The following is a 23,571-nucleotide window of genomic DNA, read 5'->3' as shown; positions in this document are numbered from 1 at the left end:
CTGTGAATGAGGGCTTGAAATTAAAAAAATTAAAAAAAAACTATTTTATCCCGACAACAATCATATATCGTTCAGGAAGCGTCCCGATTCAACCGTTTCCAGCCAAGCTCGTCTAGATTATCCCGTTCTCCATCCAATTCAATGCCAATTTGTTTCTTTCGGAGGTAAAAAAAAAAACGACCGATTCTATAACGACTCATCCCGAATGCGACCAGACAGAGATAACACGGTGATCAGACAGTGAACCGAAGCTGGTGGAAGAAATACGATAGAAAATCGTTCCGCACAATCATCCCGTTCTAATCATGCAAGAAATGATAGGTAAAAATTCCTCCCGATAATTCCCGTTCCACAGGACACTGTTCAGACACCGAAGAATTTGTCACGACAACCCATTACTTTGACACTTACAAATAATTGTTGAGCGATAGCATGGTGAAACATACGTCTGTCATTATCCTAACGTGTACAGTGTAAGTAAAGTGCGAATCCTGAAATACCATTTTCACTGTATATGCCATAAATTTCTGATGTAAAATGATAAATAAACAGACGAAACATTTTATGATTTTGGAATAAAATGATAAATAATATATCAAATGGTTTGTTTTAATACACTTGTGATATAGAACCATATAGGTAAGAGATACAGAAGGGTTTACATAGGGGTTTACTATAGAAGTCTATGGGAAAATTGTAAAAAAACATTTTCAAAAGGTCACAACTTGAAAACTTATTTCAAGTAAATGATGATAAGGGGTCTTCAGTAACTATTGTAAGACCACAATGGACCAAACTTGGTCTCAATCATTATTGGGGTATCTACTACTATTTAGTATGAATTTAACCTTATTTACCTGATTTTCAGAACCACAGTAGATACAGGTAAGCGAAACAGGCTCTTGATACAATCTAGTTGTTTAATGTTAAAACGTTGTCTGCCAAATAAGGTAATATTTGATCTCATCTTGCATTGTCAAAAAAGGACATAGAACAGAGTGTACAGTTTTTTTAACTTATCATTTCTGAAATGTTTTGTATGTCTATCCATGAATTCAAATGTGTTACACATGTTATAATTACCTATAACTATACTATGATAGTATCATTAGCATAATCTTATGATCTACCTTAGCGATAAATAAATTATATAAAGCAATTAATTCTTGTTTTGATTGTTTAGTATGTGTAAATTTTGGTCATCACAAATTGCATTGTATCTAATTGTAGGTGAAACAAATTATTCCTTTAGAAAAGGAAATGCAATAATTGAAATTCAGTGATTGGCTGAAGAGATTGGCAAAATCAGAGAAATATACATGATTGTTGTTATGAAATTAATAAAAACTGACATTCATTCCAATACAACTGCTTTCTGATTCCATGAAGACAATGGCTTATCCCACTGAAACTGAATCGGATGATTGTCTCTTTTAACACGGAAAGTTGAAAATGATTCCAAATTAAAATATGTACTCCTCTCTGAATCAATATAGAATTTTTTAGACTTTTTCGGAAACCAACTTAAAGGCCAGATAACAAAGAAGTTATTGTAACAGACTGGCTAGTAGCAACATAACAATGTACGGGTAAAATTGAAATTAAACAACTCCCCATAACAGACCGAATGACACGCATATTTAAACAACTATAAAACACCGAACGGTCTTCAAACAATCAGATTTACGGAAAAACAAATACAAAATGTATGACAGAGATCAACCAAAACTTACCACTTAATTAATCGCAAGCTCAAAACTGGATAGGGTTCTACAGAAAACGACATGGTTTAACATGCTTCTTTCCTAGACATTTGAGTCTAATAGATTAAATTGTTAGTTTAGAATGAAATTCATTTAACTGAACTAGATTAAAGAATGGAAACGGTGAATGTGTCTAAGAGACAACAATCCCGCACCGAGAGGCTGGCTAGAATTGGTCCAGAAACACTAATCATTCTATTAGAGGAAAATGGTCGCCACATATAAACTATGGCTACATTAGTGTTAAGGGGTCAGCTAAAGCCCACCACTGGTGTGGGATTTCTTGCTGCGTTGAGGGACAATTGGTGACATTGGGATGGGTGTTTTGCTTTTTGTAGGAATGTTGTCTCTTTGACATATTCCCCGTTTCCATTCTTTATTTTAATGTTGTAGATGTTAATATAAACTTATAGTGTACAGAACAGGCAAAGACATGGCCGCGATTAAAATTAATAAGAATAAAAATTGACAAAACACAATCAAGTATTTGCTGATGTAGAAAGAATTTTAGAATTATAGTTAAATAGTATATAAACAAGTGTCTTGCAACTACATAGAAAAGAACTAAAAAATTACATAAAGTGAAGTAATATCAAATGAATTCCGGGTTGAATCATTGTACCAAAGAAATCTTAAAAGGGCCTATACAAAAATAAAAAAAAAAAAAAAATAAAAATACAGAAGATGTTGTATAAACAATAAAAATCAAAACCAAGAAATAATCAAAGATTCATTAAACAAAAAGACATTTACAACAACAGTAAAAAAAATACACAATACGAATTCCATTAAAAACCAGGAGTGAAATCAGGTGCTTCGGAACACGGGAAGGGTAAGCATTTAATATAAACTGCTAATGAGAACTATGAACCGGGGGATTTAGAGGCGGATTAAGAAGGAGGGGCGGGCCCCCCTTATGTGGGAAAAATTTGGTTGATTATATAGGGAATCATCGAAGCATGACTGGAACAGGCCCCCTCTTAGGCAGTCAGTGGGCCCCCTTTTATGAAAATTTCTGGATCCGCCACTGGGATTACTTCCTATATTTTTAGTGGTATGTGTGTATACATGTAGCAAAACATTGTCGCTTGTCCATCCCTTCTGGTTAGATCAGGGTCGTTTTTTTTAAAATTCACTGTCTAAAACAGGATTGCTTATTTAAAATAACAGTCTCAATGAGCTAAACAGGGTATACATTTTCTGAGCGTGTCTAGAACAAGGTAAGTCTTCCAATATTTTGCTGTTTAGAGCAGGGTATAAGTTAAATCCAAAATGATGGCCAGTTATCCCCAGGGACTATTAATCCAGAAAACAAATCATGTAATGTAAGCCATTAAAAGCCACCGTACGTATACCTTCATGAACTTACGATTGACCGTGTAAAAAGATCGTTTTATTTCCATCCTTTAGGAAAAGAAACCATTTAATTTAATGCTTGGCTTGGCTTTCTAACTATTCAGTCGACGTAACTGCATGTTGAATCCCATTTAGAAGAAAAGCGTCTGACGTGCACAATTACAAAATTTGCAAGAAAAATATGTTTATTGAACTTTCTCCCTAACTTACATCAGGAGCTAAAAGTTATCAGACGCAGGAGGAAAGTTGGCACAATAGTAGAATAAGTTTAATATAAAGTATCTGTAATTCATCAAAAAAATATATTAATATGTAATACACATTAAAAATTGAACATACTTTCACTGGCCAAACACTTTAAAGATTTGAGGTACTAGTATTACCTATTAACCAAAGGAGACAACCCTGTAGTTTCCAGAGCACCACACTTCTAAATATCGAATACTTGGTGTGAATCAGTCATTATTCGTTTACATTTAGATTTTTCCAGAAAACATTCTTATAGCAATTCACTTTAAAGGCCTCGATATAACATACCTAATGACAGTGTGCCAAATTTAACAGAATCGAACATTGATTAATTTTACAGGTAGTTCGTGACAAGAATATACTAGTATTCAATTGACAAATTTATAAAATGGTGGATTATATCAGCAGTTTTATGACTTTAAGGGAGTCCATGTTGATGAATGGAAAAATATTTTGCACATTGATCAATAGCTTTATTTGTAAATATGTGGCACGATCTTCAAGGATTCTTCCCGGCGGCCATCTTGTTTTACTTTTCAATGTTGATATTCTTTTTCTTTTATTTAAGAATTGAATGCTTCTTTTTGTAAATTTATTGGGGTGTAAAAGCGTTGAATCTTTAGAATCTTTATTCTAAAAATGTACACACGGTCAACGCTTTTGCAATTCTATAAAATTACTAAAAGAAGTATTCAATACTTATAATTACATTTTTTATTATAGGATCATGACAACACGATTTTTATGAAGCTTTTCTTTTGTTTACCTTTGCACTTTATCGTGTCATCATGAAAGTTACATGAAGGTTGATTTCAGAATGACACGAGATTGCTGTTAGCCAATCAAAATTGACGTTTTATAATGAAACATACATGTAATGTAATTATAAATAACTAAATCCGCTAAGCTCGAGTGTAACAAGGGTCAAATTGACGTTCGCATGAATGAGCTTGCAAGTAAATAATTAATCAGCGATTTATCTTAGCTTTATATTTTTATCAAACTGTACAAAACTGGCTGCTAAAAGAGGATTATGATTTCAATATTCTACTTATATTTATGTTTGAGGCAAACAAAATATAGTTTGATTTTTAGGCAACTTCACAGCTAGTTCCCCTTTCAGACAAAACACTTACATGCAATCATTTATATAGTATAAACTCAAGTTGAAATGTAAATAAAAAAAAAAACGAAATATGTGACAACTGAGGAATATAATGAATGGGTTATGATTTTGCCATGAAATATGTAATGGTTCGTGATTTCACAAAACTTCTGTATAAGGGTGTTTGTAGGTTTGACCATCACCCCTTAAGTTGGATTTGTATTAAACTCAAAGGTTTTTTTTTTTGGCTTAGGTTTTATCACCCTTTTAAAAAATGGTGTATCCGCCACTAAGTCTTTGATTGTGCACAATAAAAAAAGAAAAATTCATACATCATGTTTAAAGCGTACTAGCATGTACTCTTCTATAGTATTCAGCATTAATCCTTTAATAAGTGATTAGAATGGAGAACAATGTATCTAAAATTACATGCATGGCATACACGAAATTAATAAAATAATTTCTAAGCTCCTCCCTACCTCCCTAAAAATGAGACATCCTTCATTGTCAGTATGGATAAGCTCCTCCCATTATGCGCAATATTGACAATTGATGAGTCCTTCCTATCATATACTAGTACTTTATTATGGCAGACGCTATTATTATCTTTTTTACCCTTGTATGTAAATGCATTTGCGAAATGAAATTGCAAATGGTGCAAATGCTACAATTTGTTGCTTTTGCTATTATTTACTTTTGATCCTTTCGATACATGAGAGAATAGCAAATGCCACATTTAAAACAAAAATAGCATTTGAAGTTTTAATTTTCGCATTTGCAGTTACAATTGTCGCATTTGCTGTTACAGTTATCGCATTTGCAGTTACAATTGCCGCATTTGCAGTATTATTTGTAGCATTTGCTATATCTATTATATCATTTGCGGTATTTAATATAGCATTTGCAACACAATATACTTTTGACCCTAATGATACGCCATATATTCCTGACTTGGTACAGGCATTTCCTTATGTAGAAAATGGTGGATTAAACCTGGTTTTATATCTAGATAAACCTCTCACTTGTATGACAGTCACATAAAATTCCATTATATTGACAACAATGATTTGATTCTTTCAAGCAGAAAAATCAAAATAAATAATAAATTGATTTTGATATATATGTTTAATAGCACTAAAACAATTAACATTGTCAATATTACATGAATATCATTAGCACTGAAATTTATCATTCATAATGCATTTAAAGCATCAAATATGATGATATGCAAACACAACATTGGAAACAATTACAAATTTCATGTACATGAATGTCTTTAATTTAAGTGCAGAACTATAACCTAAAAAATGTGTTATAATAAATTAAGATAAATATGAATAGATAGAAATCTGATTACAATTATTTTTTTTATTAGTCTATAAATATTTTTTTAATTTTATAATCTCATTTAAAATTCTTATGACATTTATCTCTTTTTTAATTATATTTATAGTTTTTATTATAATATTTTTTCCTTTTTAAATCTCAATATTAATATTCTTATAACATCTTTTTTAATTACAAAAATGTATTGTTTATAAGATTTTACAGATAAATTTCAGGTAAATAATATGCCTAAATTAAGAAACAGACTTTAATTGTAAAAACAACAATTCCCTCTATGTTTATATATGCATGTAATTAAAAGTGGGCAAACTAGGATGACACCATTCAGGTAAATCTTGTGGAAAATAACGAAAAAGATTAGTTTATACAAGGATTTGTATACTATTCAAATCCTTGATATTACAATATTTTATTTAATAATTTCATAGCACATTTTGTGTAAATAATATTCAAAAGCACAATATGAATTTATAGGCACAATGTTATTCACAAGCAAATTGAAATTATTTAGGTGAAAACTTTAATATATACAAGTAAATAATATCAATTGAAATATAAATATATTAAAATTGTAGTAATTATTCTTTGAAACAAAGCACTAAAGTATGAGTTACACTACATATTCATTGAAACAAAGTACCGAAAAGTACACTAACAGAGCACTAACACAGTAATACATTGCACTAAATTGAACACACAACAAGAGAATACAAATAATCAATGTGCAGGAGATGAGAAGCAGCATCTCCATACTGGACTGGAGTAAGTTCATCATTCTGTAACCTTGTTTTCAGTGTTTTAAGTCTGTCATCTATTTCCCTATATTTTCTCTTTCTTGGAACACGTTTCCCACCGGCTCTGTATTTGATAAGTGTGAGAGCATGGAAGGCTTCTTCTTGTCTCAACAACTTGATCATGCTGAAGATGTTTGGGTGAGGTGCCTTGACTAACTTCTTCAGTTGACTATGCTAACCTTCTAAATGATTTGTTGTTTTAGGACCTTCTGTTGCGTAGTGATTCCATATGCTTTGGTTGTTTTCTACCCAGTAGCTTGTTACATAGTCTGTGAAGAGTTGGTGTATCAGTATCTGCAGCATCGATGTCCTCCAGTGCGTTAAACCAAACATCTTCGACTGTATTGGGTGGTAAAAGTGGCAGAACTGTAGCTCTGCGAACAAGTTTGCGAATGTCGCCTTTTTCACTGTATGCAGTCTGCAAACCATGCTTCTCTGCATTTCTACAGACACATTGAGTGTAGTGAAAAAAGCACCCTTTAATGTTGATTCCTGGGTAGATTGAAGTGGCTACGTTTCTGATGGCTATTTCGAATTCGTAGTTGAGAAACATAGTGGCTGGTTGTAGTAGTATGTTGAATTGGTTACATAGATCTTGAAGAATAGTGAGTAGCCTTGTGTATATCTGCTAATCTTTACTGAGTAGGAGACTGTAAACCAGTGGAAACATAGTACCATCAACTTTAGCATGGAATGTGTTTAGCTGGTAGAACAGTGTTGGACAAACATAGAATGTTCCATCACAGTAGATGGTGTCTGCTGCTGCTAGATGTATGATGTTCTCTTGGGTACCGAATACAAGCACTTTTACTACCTTTTCTTTTAAATAAATTTATTTTCAAGAAATTCCATAATTATAACACTTGATACATGCAAGGATTTGTATAGTAAGATCTTACTATACAAATCCTTGATACATGTTTTCAAACCAAAAAAAAACCATTTTTTTACATAAATTTCATATAAATAATTATTTTTATTTCATTTCCACAGGTAAATTTACCTGTGACCTAATTAGACACTAATGACTAAAACAACATATTTTGCAATTATCTATAATTGTTCTTCCCACAATCTCCCATGTAGGAATAGCCAGAATAGTAAAATACAAAATGTAGGAATAACCAGAAGACACCAGCTCATTGTATGTTACTCTATTCAAAAGTTACTTGTATTTAACACTTAACTATAATCCTTTCATTTGAATTAATTATCAAAGATTTATATCCGTGTCTATGTCTAGGTTAGTCTATAAAAAGGTATATACTATGAAATTTAGAGCGAGGGGCTTGCCCCGAGCTCTTAATTTCATAGTATATGCCTTTTCATAGACTTTCCAATTTAGCACATATTTACAACTCGAGTAATCTTTTAATTGGTCTATTGATAGTTTATTTTGGCTGACTACTTGTATCACAGGTGCTTGTAAAACGGAGCTCATTAACGAAGTTTTGTAAATCTACTTACTAGTATCACTGTAAAATATGTGATTTCAAAAGGCCCTTGACTCCAGAATGAAAAGATGGTAGCTGCTGGTGTAAGTATGTATATTGATATAAAGCGGTGTTTTACTATGCATGTTCTTCTTACATGGTAAGATGACCAAATAAATTGACCAAAAGCAGGCAATAATTAAATTGCAGTGGAAGCTTTACATGTTTTGAAAACATTTTTTAATTTCACAGTAAAATAGTTTGTCCCCATAGATATAGTCTAGCAGATAGGCATTAAAAAGCAACTACCAATTATAGATCAGAGATTATAGGTTTTGTGTTTTTTTTTGTTTTTTTTTTTTATTATTTCAAAGTAAAAACTAAAAGATTTATCAGAATATGTTTATATATATATATATATTTGGCACATTATCTTCAGACATAATCACAGTTTTTCAATTCATGACATAGTCCTGAACATGCATGAAATATTTGCCACTGGAAATTAAGCAACCGATAATCAATAAATCAATCAATTCATGACGAAATAGATCACCTTCCTTAAGAAAGTTTAAAAAAATTATCACCAAGTTGCTTTAATTTCCCCTTCACAAGGTTTCATAGTACACACTTTTTGTGTACAAAGTAATTGCATGGATGATACATTATCATAATTTTAAGATATCGTTGTACTCTAATCAAGGTATAAAGAACCATATGTATTACCCTTTATTTAAATAAAAGAAATTTGCAATTGTCAAAAACATTTTATAGATCCAAAGATTTTAATAGGAGGATATTTAAAAATCAACGTGAAAACTAATTACAAACTATTTAAGTGTCGGTTAGTGTATGGAAAGGTATATACTATGAAATTTAGAGCGGGGGGCTTGCCCCGAGCTCTTAATTTCATAGTATATACCTTTCCATACACTATCCAATTTAGCACATATTTACAACTTGAGTAATCCTGTAATTAGTCTATTGATATGTTTTGGCTGACTAGGTGTAGCTCATGTACGTAGTTTTGTAAATCTACTCACTAGTATCATTGTAAAATATTGAATCCAGAATGCCAAGATGGTAGCTGCTGGTGTAAGTATGTTTATTGACATAAAGCGGTGTTTTACTATTCATGTACTTCTTCACATGGTAAGATAACAAAATAAATTGACCAAAAGCAGGCAATAATTAAATTGCAGTGGAAGCTTTACATTCTTGAAAACATTTTTTCAATTTCACCTAAAAACTAAAACTATAATAAATTTTACACATATAGATAGTTTTCACTGGCGGATCCAAAAAGGGGGAGGGGGAGTTCAGGAGGGGGATGGAAAACGCCCTTTTTGTGATGATCAATGCTTTTGAATGAGGACATACAGTTGGACCCCCCTTTTATCTTAGGTTGGAACCCCTTTTAAAAATGACTGGATCTGCCCTGGTATGTACCCATAGGTAGTCTAGTGGATAGTTTACATGCATGAAATATTTGTCACTGGACATTAAGCAACCAATAATCAATCAATTCATGACGAAATATATCAAATTGCTGTAATTTTCCTTCACAAGGTTTCATGGTTCACTCTTTTTTGTGTACAAAGTAATTGCATGGAAGATAAATGATTACAATTTTCAGATGGCGTTGTACTCTAATCAAGGTATAAAAAAAACATATGTGTTACTCTTTATTTAAATGAAAGAAACTTTTAATCGTCAAAAACATTTTTAGATCCAAAGATTAAATAGTAGGATGTTTAAAAATCAATTTGAAAACTAATTACAAACTATTTAGTTTAATTTTGAACACAACATTTATTTCAAAATAGCCAGTAGCAATTTTTGTTTTAATATCTTGATTACGATACAATGAAATCTTACCCTTGTGGTCATTCATGCGTAGTTACTTAGTACATGGAAAAAGTATGTACTATGAAAATTAGAAGGCAAATATAAGCAATTTGATTGGACGAGAAGTTGTAAGTATGTGCTAATTTAATTTAGAATATAGCAAAGTACTCTCGACCAATGAAATTGTAGAATTGGATGCCTCTTAATTGTGAAGAATGAATGTAAATCATGTTCTTAGAAAGGGATTATCCTATTATTTGGGTCTATTTACAGTTCAAAACAAAGAGTTTCTATAAATGAGTTACAACTGCCCCGAAGCACATTTATCAGATTGAAAGGTTTTATCACAAAGTGATTGAAACTGACCAAAAGTTGAATTGTGAAACAAACAAAAATCTCAAAATAAGTTGAAGTTTACTGGTGCAGTAAAATTGGTACCGTGAATTTTATTATGAAAATATTAATAACTTCAAATTACTATAAAATTAAACATTACCAAAGCAATGCAAAAAAAAAAGAAAAAAAATCTTTCAGATAAAAAAATAACCTAAATCTTTAGCTTTCCAAAACTTTGATTACTTGATCAGAGATTGGGGAGAATAGTTATTTCCAATACAATTATTCCGATAAAAAACAGGAATTAAATTTTAAACATATTAGAAACTTTTAAGGGCATTATTTTTGAACATTTCCCTGACATAATGAAACAGTATTTGATGTAAAAAGCCGGACCAAATTATTGGCTGTGAAATAAAATTTAGTTGTAACTCTAATGTATTAATTGATTTAAACTGTAAATAAAACAGGATAATTCCTCACTAAAATATTACATGATTTACATTCATACTCACAATCAGGAAACATACAATTCATACCTTTTCTTTCTACTGTGTGTCACCTAATATCTATAACGCATTTTTTTTTAATATTTCCCAAATGATAAGAAAGTCCTCACATCACTAAAACTTATCCATAAATGACATGCCGAAAAAGGAAGTCATGCATCAATTATAAACATTGCACTGACAATGAAACTAATTCTTGAATAGATCATTTGAGCCTTGAGCACTTTACAATATTCTGAGTTTGTAAGAGAATGATAATCCCTTACTTCATGATAAGTACTCGCTAACGCTCGTACTTATTCATGAAGAAAGGGATTATCATTCTCTTACATATACTAATTCAAATGAAAGGATTATAGTTAAGTGTTAAATACAAGTAACTTTCGAATAGTGTAACATACAATGAGCTATTGAATTATTAAAAACCAATGACGACTCGGAATGATAATAAAAAGCATGAATTATAAAAATATACAAAATCCTAAAAGTGATCTTTGAACGAACAATTTTCGGGTCATATTACCCCGTCGCTCCCTATCTGATACTCCCGTTTCAGCATGTATAAATTATTAACAAATAATATTTCAAAATGCATAAAGGAAAAATATAAACGAACAATCAATCTATTACGTCTTATCACTTCCGCAATCAGATGAGAAGCACTGCGCAACCGCAACCTCAGTGTACTGTCAACTTTTGTTGGTGACTGACGTGTGTTAGTAACCTCGTATTGCAACCTCGTAAATTGATTTGTTATTTATTTATATGACTTCGAGGAAGTCAATTAATAAATTTATTGAAGATTTAATGTGATTATAATTTTTATAGTATTTAATTTCATTCTCGTTTGGGTTCGAGATTTCTATTATAAAGTAAACAATGGTGGACGCCATGATTCAGACTCGTAGAGACAAAAAGTCAGAGAAAACACCTGATAAGAAGGCAACTTGTATAGATGATGACTATTTACGACTAGATGATGAAGATGCATTACTCTTTGATAAACCCAAAGAGTCTAAAACTAGGTCGAAAACTTCCAAAGCTTCGTCCAAGCCTGCTGCTCAGGGTAAGCCCCCTTCCTCGAGTACGCCGGCTAGTTCTAAAACTAGGACAAGTGGCAGTGGTGACGCTAATAATAATAATGAAATGCTTGATGTTCTTAAGCAGATTAGGTCGGAACAGATTAAAACCAACAGCAGGGTTGATACCATGAATAAGAGGATAGACGCTCTTTATGAATGTGATGATCATGAAGAATATGATTTTGATGAAAATCAGTCTGATTGTTATGATGACGCTTGTGACGATGTCCAAGCAGACAATGAAAAAAGGGATGAACCCCCTAGTAAAAAACAAAAATCTGACTCTTGTGAAGAGACGAGATTTGCTAGCATGAGCAAGAAATTCAGGTCTGGTGAAAAGTGTGTCCATCAATTAATGAACAATTGGCTAATAACACACCTGATATTGTTAGAAATGGGATTTCTTCAGATAGATTTTCAGATCTCATTAAGGACGAGAAACTTCAGAGACCCCAGAATTGTGACGGTCTCGTTACTGTTCAAACTGACCAGGTTATTTGGGATATTTTAAGCCCTGAGACAAAAACAGTTGATAATAAAATGAAAACTATTCAGTCTGTAGTTGTGAATACAGCTACTGTCATGGCCAAAGTAAATTAAATAAATTAGGTATGATGTTCGAGAAAGAGGAGTGTACTGAGCATAGTAATATGTTAGACGACTGTATGGATTCACTCGCTCTGATGGGGCATGCAAACAGATTGGTATGCTTAATGAGAAGAACTCTTCTGAAATATGATATTATTGGTGAATATGGACATTTTCTGAATGCTTGTGTCGCTTATGATAAAAACTTGTTTGGTGGTGATGTGGTCAAAACTGTTGATGATATTGGCAAGTGCAGTAGAATATCAAATAAAATCCGAGGAAGGGGTGGCTTCAACAGTGGCTTTAGAGGCGGTCGTAGACCTTGGTATTTCAGGATCTCTGGTAGAGGCACTGGCCGTGGTAGAGGTATAGGCCGTGGTAGAGCATCTCGTGCAGGCTCAGATAAGACTGGAGAATAAAAAAAACTCCAGTTGGGCTCACAACAAATACAGATACTAAAACCTGATGTTGTGAGTATTAATTTTGTAGCAGGTAGATTAAAAAAATTATAAATAAATGGGAAGAAATTACTTCAGATAGTAATATTTTAGATATTGCTCATATTGAGTTTATTGATGGTATACTTCCTATTCAAAATCCTGCAACTATTAGAAATATAGTAGCAAATAATGATAATACTAGAATAATAGATGCAGAAATTCAAAATTTACTGAATATCAAAGGAATTGAAAAGGTAAAATCTATTGATGGAGTATATATTTCACCAATATTTGTGACACCTAAAAAGAATGGTGAATATCGGATGATACTAAATTTAAAAAAGTTAAATGAATATGTAGAGTATCATCATATTGAAATGGACACTTTTGAAATGGCATTAAATTTGATAAAACAAAACTGTTACATGGCTAGTGTCGATCTTCGCCATGCATATTATTCAGTGCCCATTGATGAGCAATATCAAAAATATTTGAGATTTATTTGGAAAGGCTCTATCTATCAATACACTTGCTTACCAAATGGGTTGGCAAGTGCACCACGTTTATTTACAAAACTTATGAAAGTTGTATATGCTACACTCCGGAGATCTGGTCATATCAATATAGGTTATATTGATGATTCTTTATTGATAGGAGATACAATTGGAGAGTGTAGTCTAAGTATCAAAGATACTGTAAAATTGGTTTCTGATTTGGGATTCATAGTACATGAGAAAAAATCTGTTCTTGTACCTACAAAGCAAATTCAATTTTTAGGGTTTTTGATAGACTCTGAAAAAATGATTGTCACTTTAACATAAGACAAAACAGAACTGATACATAAAGAAAGTCATAAATTGCTTTCAAGACAAAATTCTAAAATAAGAGAAGTTGCTAGTTTTATAGGCTTGATAATCTCAAGTTTTTCTGCTGTTGATTATGGTCAACTGTATTACAGAGATATTGAAATAGAAAAAATACATGCCTTAAAAATGGCAAAGGGAAATTTTGATATCAATATGGAAATAACTGATAAAATGAAAAAAGAAATATATTGGTGGTCAAGTAATATTTATACACGGTCCCGAGTTTTGGACAGAGTTAATCCACAAATTATTTTACAATCTGATGCTTCACTTTCTGGCTGGGGAGCAGTACTTAATGACAACAGGTGGTAGATGGACCCCTGATGAACAAAATTATCACATAAATTATTCAGAATTACTTGCAATTTTGTATGGTTTGAAATCATTTGAATCTCAATTAAAATGTTTTACACATGTGAAAATATTAACTGACAATACTACAGCAGTAAGCTATGTCAATAAAATGTATGGAATCAAGTCAATATGTTGTAATTCTATTGCAAAATCTATTAGATTTTGGGCTAAGATCTTGAAAGACAAGACAACAGTGATTTTAGTAGCGCCGTCATGGCCGACTCAAGCATGGTTTACTCTGGTGATGCAGATGTTGATCGATACACCCATACTGACTTTTCCTTACAAGGACATTGTCCATCCATTAAACAAAACATTGAATTTAATGATATGTCATGTATCAGGAAACAGTTTATTGAAAGAGGAATTTCGACAAAAACTGCCAGCATCATGTTATGCTCTTGGAGAAAAAGCACTAAAAAACAGTACAAAGTATTTGTAAAAAATTGGTTTTCTTACTGTCGTGAAAGAAAAAATTAGTGAAGTTCAAATTTCTATAAATATAGTGCTAGATTTTTTTACTATTTTATTTGAAAATGGTCTTGGCTACAGTTACATAAATACAGCAAGATCTGCTCTTTCTGCACTTGGTTTAGTTATAGATAATGTCTTTGTAGGAGCACATCCTCTAGTAGTCAGATTTATGAAAGGAGTTTATAATCTTAGACCAACAAAATCTAAGAACATTTGTGTATGGGATGTATCATTAGTTTTGAATTACTTGAGAAAGCTTTCACCTGTATATATGTTAACTTTACAAGAAGTGACTTTGAAGCTCGTTATGTTGATAGCATTAACAAATGCTACTCATGTACAAACACTGAAGTTTTTAAGTGTCGACTGTATGGAAAAATTGAGGGATGAATATGTTTTTCATTTAGATGTTTTATTAAAACAGTCTAGACCAGGATATAAGAATCCAGATGTCAAACTTTTCCTCCAGACAGGAGGTAGTGTGTATATACTGTTTTGAAAGAATATATAAAACGTACTGAACTTTTGCGTGTTAACACTAATCAGTTGCTTATTAGTTACATTAAGCCGCACAAAGCAGTGACTTGCAGCACTATTTCCCGTTGGATTAAAGAAGTTTTGCAAAAATCAGGTATAGACACTCGACAATTTAGTGCTCATTCAGTGAGATCTGCAGCTACGTCTAAAGCTAAACTGTACAATGTTTCTTTAGCTGATATTATGAGTAAAGCGGGTTGGACAAATGTGAATACTTTTGCATCTTTTTATAACAAAAGAATTATAAAATCAAATAGTTTTGATGTAAATGTGTTGAATAACTGATTGGTTTACATTTATATATATAGAAGTTACTATTGAAATTTTTTGAGTGTGCTTTAAAATCTCATCTGATTGCGTAAGTGATATGACGTAAAAGAATTACTAAATTAAACGATACTTACCTTGGTAAAAGTTGAAGTTTAATTTGAATTCTATGTAGTCAGAGAATCACTGAAGTGATCAGATGCCAACTGTTGAACTTCAAATTGAGAAAATAAGAAAATAAGACATAAGAAGAAAATACGTATAAAATTCAAGTGTAAAAATCTTAATGATTGTAAACGTGCTGTGTATCTTAAAACAAAACTTAGCTTGATAACGAATTGCTCCAATGCAAAGACAGAATAAGCAAGTTGGAAGAGAGTGCACAATTTTTATCTGACATGAAAAATGAACACATAGCCCTTAAAAAGAAGGTAGATTGTATCAACAATGGTATTGAGACGACAAAACAGACACAATATTTGTTCGAGACAAACTGATAGACATAGAAACAGAGAATCTAAAACAAAACCTTCTGTTCTTTGCGTTGGAAGAAAAGTATGATAATGTTGAAACGAATGATGAAAATAAGGGGGGTGCAACGGGGACAGTGGATAAGAAGAGTGAAACGGTACAAATGAGTGAAAACTGTGTCGACACAGTGCTTAATTTTTGTGAACAATTTCTCAACATTGAAAATGCTAGAAACAAAATTAAAAATTGGCATACACCGATTAGGAAAACCCAACACTAACGCGTCAAAGCCTAGACCAATCGTGGCTAAATTCTGCGATATGTCCGACAGGGAATATGTCCGCAGTGTATCGAATCGCCTAAAGGAAACACATTTTGGTATAAGCCCCCATTATCCAAAGGTTGTGCTTGAAAAACGGAAAAACCTTATTCCGATAATGAAACAACAGCGGAAAAATCAAAAGAAAGCATATATTGTCGGCGATAAGCTATTTGTTAACGGTCAGTTGTGGAGGGAGTAAGGATCAGCGGAGTGTGATGTTAAACAAAACAGATGTAATAGTAAAACGGGAAATCATGAGTGTTTAAATGTGTGTTCTTGGAATATTTCGAAAGGAATAATACGATAGCTAAAAGATGGAAATTTTTTTAAAATTATAAAGAAATACGATATTCTGTGTTTCAATGAGTGCTGGGTCAAATTCCCTTGTGAATTTGATCTAAAAGGTTACGACAAAAAATGTTTATATAAAGAGAAATGTAACGGGGGTGGAATAGTAGTGTTCTATAAAAAATGGATTAGCCCATTTATTGAAATTGTGAAATGTTGTGTGGATTGTATGATAATTTAGATTTATACATATGCTCTATATATATGCCTCCAGATAAAAATGTGTTTTATCGTAAATATAACTGTGATGTATTTGATATTTTGCAAGAACAAATAGAATCTCTGTATAATATTGGTACTGTAGCTGTTTTAGGAGACCTAAATGGTCGTGTTGGTTTGAAACCGGACTATTTATTGAACGATTTCTTAGATCCATTTTTACAAGACAATATCTCATTTATTGATTATGAAAATGATAGGCAAGATTTTGTGCAGAGACATTCCGAGTATACAAAAGCGCCCAACAGTTGACAAAGAATTTTACAATTATGTAAATCCTCCGGGTTACGCATCTGTAATGGACGTTTTGGAGAAGATAGTGGTAAAATAACTTTTAATAATAAAAATGGTTGTAGTGTAATTGACTATCTATTATTATCTGTTTAAGATCGTAAAGAGTTTTAATGTAGGAATGTTTACTAGTTTTTCATGTCTCGCTCCATTGTCAGTTCAATTTTACCTTAGGGACAATACTGTAAATTTGATCAAAGATCAATGCTCATGTAGTAATCATGTTTATAATACTTTTAAATGGAGAAACGAGTGCGAAGATGACGTCAGAGAGAGTTTGTTGTCTAACGCCCAGCAGTTTGAGGATATGTTGAACAATATAGATGAAAATAGCGACACCAATATCTGCGTGGATGAATTAAATAAACTTTTGTCTGATATTTTTGAACAGTAAACAAAGACAGAAATTAGACATAAAAACACTGTGATATATGTACTGATGATTATAAACAATTTAAAACTACAACAGATAAACCCTGGTTTACAGATGAATGTAAAAACTTATATAATGCTTACCAACAGGCACTTGGAACTTTTAATAAGAACCGGTCCAATGAAAATAGACTCAGTCTTAATTTAGCAAAACAGAAATATAAGTGGCTCGATAATAAATTGAAGAGACAATATAAGAATCAAAGAGGTAACATGATGGCTTCGTTAAGAAGGACTAATCCGAAACAATTCTATAGGAAATTTAAGAAACGTAAAAAGGTTATACATCATAATATAACTTTAGAGCAGTTTGAAGAACATTTTAAGAAATTAACTTCAAACCCAGATATACATCCGCAGGATTTACCAGGCGAAAATACAGGTACTGTTTTCGATGAGCTTCACTCTCCATTTACGGAAAAAGAACTTGATGATGGTATTAAAAAGTTAAAACGAGACAAATCTACAGGATACGATAATATGATGAACGAGTACATTATTATGAGCAAAAATTCCATTAAACCTGTGTTGTGTAAAATATTTAACTGTATTCTTACAAATGGTGACTTTCCTGAATTGTGGGTAAAAAGTATTATTATCCCTGTATTCAAAAAAGGTGATGTTAATGAGCCTAGAAACTTTCGTGGAATATCTCTTGTGTCCCATATTGGAAAGCTGTTTACAACTCTCATCAACGCTCGACTTACAAAATGGAGTAGAAACCATGATGTACTAACAGATGCCCAGTTTGGCTTCCGACCTGGTTATGGTACTACTGACGCCATCTTCGCTCTCAATTCTTTAATTTCTAAATCTTTGAGATCTGGTAAAAGATTTTATTGTTGTTTTGTAGACTTTAAAACGGCGTTTGACAGTGTCACACATATGAAATTATGGTTACGACTTATTAGATGAGGTGTAACTGGTAAACTATTAAATGTAGTAAAATCTATGTATTCAAAACTTAAATGTTGTGTAAAAGTTGATGGTAGTTTCTCAAATTTCTTTAATAGTAATGTTGGTTTAATGCAGGGGGTATCATTATCCCCATTTTTATATTCATTGTACGTAAATGACATGGAAATAGAGCTTATTAGTCAAGGATGTCAACCTTATGAGTTAAAAATGTTGAACTTGTATTTACTTTATGTGTGCAGATGACACAGTATTGTTCAGCGAAAATATTGAAGATTTACAAAAGATGATTAATTGTTTAAATGTCTATTCTAATAAGTACAATTTATTAATTATTTATTTAAAAACAAAAATTGTTGTATTCAGAAACAGAGGTCAAGTTAAAGCAAATGAGAGATGGTATTTAAATGGAAATTCAATAGATATGTGTGATGAATTTGTATATCTGGGTATTTTATTTAGATATAATGGTTATTTTACATATACCCAAAAATCATTAGCAAACCAAGGTCGTAAAGCATTATTTAGTTTGTATAGTAAATTGCAGGATGACTGTTTTAATTTTGAAACTATGCTGTCATTGTTTGACACGTATGTAGCAAGTATTTTGAATTATAGTTGTGAAGTTTGGGGAAATCACAAATGTGATGATATCGAACAAGTTCAAATGAAATTCTTAAAACGTATATTAAAGGTGAAAGCATCAACTGTTAATTATATGGTTTATTGTCAGTTGGGACGATACCCTATGTTTATAGAAAGATATTGTCGAATGTTAAAATATTGGTTTAAGTTATTATGTACTGATAACTGTATTCTTAAATGCTGTTCTGAAGAAATGCTCGAGAGATGTAATAAAAAACCAAACGACAAATATAACTTGGCCTGTCGAATTAGAGACATATTATACATGTATGGGTTCCAGGATGTATGGTTACATCAGGGTGTTAAAAATGTGGATTTGTTTTTAATTGAATTCAAAGATAGAGTAAAGGGTAGCTTTCATAGTGAAATGAACTCATTTTTTGAAGATTCGCCAAAATGTATGTTGTATAGATATGTATTTGACCCCAACATGATACAATTTTATTAAGATTATGCTGTAAATTATATTTATAAACCATTTATTTGTAAATACCGCATATCTGCTCACTGTTTGAATATAGAAACTGGTCGATTTTATAATATTGAGAGACATCTGAGACTTTGTAATATGTGTGATAAACAAGTAATTGAAGATGAATATCATTTTATTCTAGTATGTGAAAAGTATAATGAACTCCAAAAGAAATTTATCAAACCATATTATTGGATAAAACCTTCGAATTTTAAACTCGTACAACTGCTATCTGTTCATAATGTAAAGGAACTTAACAATTTAGGGAAGTTTTTATTTCTGGCCGAGAAGTCACGTAATTAAATTAAATTCATTTATAAATACTTAATATGTGTTATATTTTATCATACTCTGCTGTACTGTTATATGGGTATACTTACTTATATGATTATTTGACTAATTGTTTAAATGTAAATATATTTCACTGATGTAATTGAAGATTTGTAATATTTATATTCTATAAGTTGTATTGCTTACGAATAAAAGATTATTATTTTATTTTAATATCTATGAAATTGCGAAGGAAAAAAACTGCTTGTATGTAAATTTTGCTGTTTAACTTGAAAACTGATGTGTAATTATAATGTGTAATTCTACAGAAGAATAAGGGGTGGGGGCTATTTCTATCTCTTTGTTTTACGTCCTTTTATACGTTTAGTCTGATCCTTGCGAACTTTAAAATCATGTCTTAATTCTGGGGGAATATTTTCTTTCGGTTCCCATGTATTATCTCTGTGACTAAAACCTAACCATTTTATTTTGTAATGCATTTTTTTGTTTTTACGCTTTGCTTGAATTATCCGTTCTATTTGGTACAGATCTGGATCATCGTTAGTTCGGATTTGCCATTTATTACACAGATTTCTTGAATAACCAACTGGCGTAGTCTTTGTATCCATTATCTCGAATTCTAAAAGTTGCCTATCTAGCATTTTTATCCTGTTGTGCTTTGTATTTCTGCTGTGCCTCAAGTGAATTTTCTTTGGCTATCACTCGGACTAACATGATATTCCTATGTAGTGGTGCTGTCAAAACTGTATCAATCGGCGTTCTGCATTCTCTACTAAACACCATGTAATACGGGGTATACTGTGTAGATTCTGTACATACGGTTGTGTTTATTGCATGAGCAATACTGGACAATTTTTCCGGCCAATCTAATTGGTTTGCGGCGATGTATGTACGAATTTTCTCGGCTATTGTTTTATTATTCCTCTCGCAAGTACTGTTTGTTTGAGGTCTGTAGCTACTATTTCTTATCTTTTTGATCTCGAATATATTGCATACCTCTTTTAATATATTAGACATGAAATTTTGCCCTTTATCTGTAAGAATTGCACCTGGTGCGGAATAACGGCATATCCATTGGTTGTAAAATATGTTGGCTACGTCTTTTGCACCTGTGTTCTTCATAGGAAAGATTTCCACATATTAAGAGAACGAGTCTACGACAAGTAAGACATGTGAATATCCATCTGGACTCTTTCTAACTGGTCCTAAAATGTCCATATGAACCCTTCTGAATACGTCTAGGATTGGAAGTAGCTAAAGGTGTCGGGCGTTTGTGAGCATCCGGCTTAGCTCTTTGACACTGTATACACGTCTGTACGTATTGTTGAATGTCACTGTACATACTAGGCCAATAGTATTTATATCTTATGGTATGATAAGTTCGTTCAATGCCACCGTGTCCTCATGGTATGACTTTAGGATATCGTCTCGTAGAGTAAGGGGTACTGCTAACCGTTTGACTATTCTATCCGCCCTGTGACCTTTTCCTTTTGGGTAATATAGAGGAAATAATACATCGTAGTCTAAAATGTAATCTTGTGATTCGTTCACAGTTTTTCTTGCTTGTCTAGTTATATCTGGTTGTTCTTTATCTAATATGTACTTGATGATATGTTGAAAGTTCTCATCTGCTCATTGATCACTTACGACTTGTTCCTTTGTGCTTGTAGTTATCTCGCAAATGGACGCATACGTCTCTAGTTAGATGAAATCGGCTTCTGTTTGTGTTGATGATTCAACTGTAGATATCGTTGTTATGGTAACCACTTCCGTATCATAAACTCGTCGAATTGAAGCGTCAGCGTTACCATTAGCCGTTCCCTTTTTGTGAATTATTTCAAAATCATAGCTTTGCAGGAACATAGCCCATCTTGCATGTCGACCTGTGCTTTTCTCCTTCGTAAGCTTCTGGATGTATTGAAGTGCTATGTGATCTGTATATATTTTGAATTTTCGGCTAGCCAAATAAACATGGTATTGCTTAACTCCTTCGACCAAAGCTTAATATTCAAGATCTCGAATACAGTAATTCTTCTCGGCTCCGCGTAAAGATCGTCCACCATACGCAATGACTTTTTCTCTGCCTTTACGATCCTTTTGTTCAAGTACGTAACCGATAGCGATATGTGAAGCATCTGTGTACAGGATAAAGTCTTTTGAGAAGTCAGGAAACGCAAGAATTGGAGCTGAGATTAAAAGTGTCTTTATTTCATCAAATGAATTTTGACAATCATTGTGCCATATAAATTTGGCACCCTTAACAAGTAGTCTGTGTAATGGGCTGGCAGTTTTGGAAAAACCTTTCACGAATTTTCTGTAATAGTTTGCGAGTCCTAAAAATGCTCGAACGTCTGTTATATTTTGTGGAATTGGAAATGTTTTTACAGCATCTATCTTTGTTGTGTCGACTGCTATGCCATCTTTTGACAGGACTTGTCCCAAAAACTTAACTTTTTTGGCGGCGAAAGTGCATTTTGTTGGTTTCAATTTAAGGTTGATTTCCCGTAGTTTTTGAAATAAAATTGTTAAGTGATGTAGATGTTCTTCGAAAGTTTTTGAAAATATTAGTACATCATCCATATATATCAGTGCGCTTTTCCAGTTTATACCACGTAAGGCTTCGGACATTACTAGTTGAAAAGTATGAGGACTATTTGACAGACCAAAGGGAAATCTGATAAACTCGAAGACTCCTTCGTGACAGGTGAAAGCTGTTTTATGTTTAGTCTCCGGATCTAACTTAATTTGATGATATCCATTGAACATATCGACAGTGCTGTAGAATTTCGCCTTCGCCTCGCCTAACATATCTACTATATCATCCATCTGAACGATTGGGTAAACGCGTTTAACACAAAGCAAATTCAATTGTCGAAAATCAATGCAAAATCTATATGGTGGTTGATCGGATGCTGATGATGAAGAAGTGGAACCTTTTTTTTCTTACTAGACAAACAGGACTCACCCATTCACTTTGGGACGGTTCGATAATGTTGTCGTCAAGCATTTCTTTGATATGTTTGCTTGATTCTGCTTTCATGGCTGGTGACTGCCTGTAGAACCTTTGTCTTACGTGTGCTGCATCGCCAGTATTAATACGGTGGGGATGAAGATCTGTACAACCAAGGTCGGATAAATTTATAGCAAAAACGTCCCTATTTGTACCTAACATTACCATAAGTTTTTGTTTTTGTTCTGTTGTTAAACTTAACTGCGGCCAAGCTTAGCGAAAGGCCGTGCGACATAATCAGTCAAACAAACTTTATTAGATCAACTCGTTAAGGAACGAGTGTTGTCATTGGTCAATTCAAACCTTCGACCTCAAATAAACTCAGTTAAGCCCCGCCCAAGCACACCTGCCAAAAAAACAAAACACACGTACTATAAACGATCGAAAGTTGAATGATCACGTACATGATTGTGTACTCGATTATCTCAAGGCATTCTAAATTATATACATGTGCATGTGAAATTTATTTAAATCTATAACATAATTGTGTGCAAAAGTTCTAATAAGGTCCTTTTGTTTTAATTTTTTTTTTTTTTAACAAAGACTCTTAACAGTTTTCACGGCAAAATATATTGAATCCAACTGTATCTGTTAGCCAAAAAATACCAAAAGACATGTAGAAAAAAAAGACACATTCTTTTGAAACTGTGCCATGTCCTAAGTGCATGTATGACTAGAACACGGGGCCATGACAGTTAACAGGAACCAAGGAGGAATACCACATAATTCATAAATACAAATTATGATACATTACCATCGCTTTTATTTCTTATCTTCATCCTATAGTTACAGTCATGCCATTAATTG

Source organism: Mytilus californianus, unplaced genomic scaffold (genome assembly GCF_021869535.1).
Source record: "Mytilus californianus isolate M0D057914Y unplaced genomic scaffold, xbMytCali1.0.p SCAF_7, whole genome shotgun sequence".
Lineage (NCBI taxonomy): Eukaryota > Metazoa > Mollusca > Bivalvia > Mytilida > Mytilidae > Mytilus > Mytilus californianus.
The sequence above is the reverse complement of the archived record's forward strand: the minus strand, read 5'-3'. Positions refer to the sequence as shown.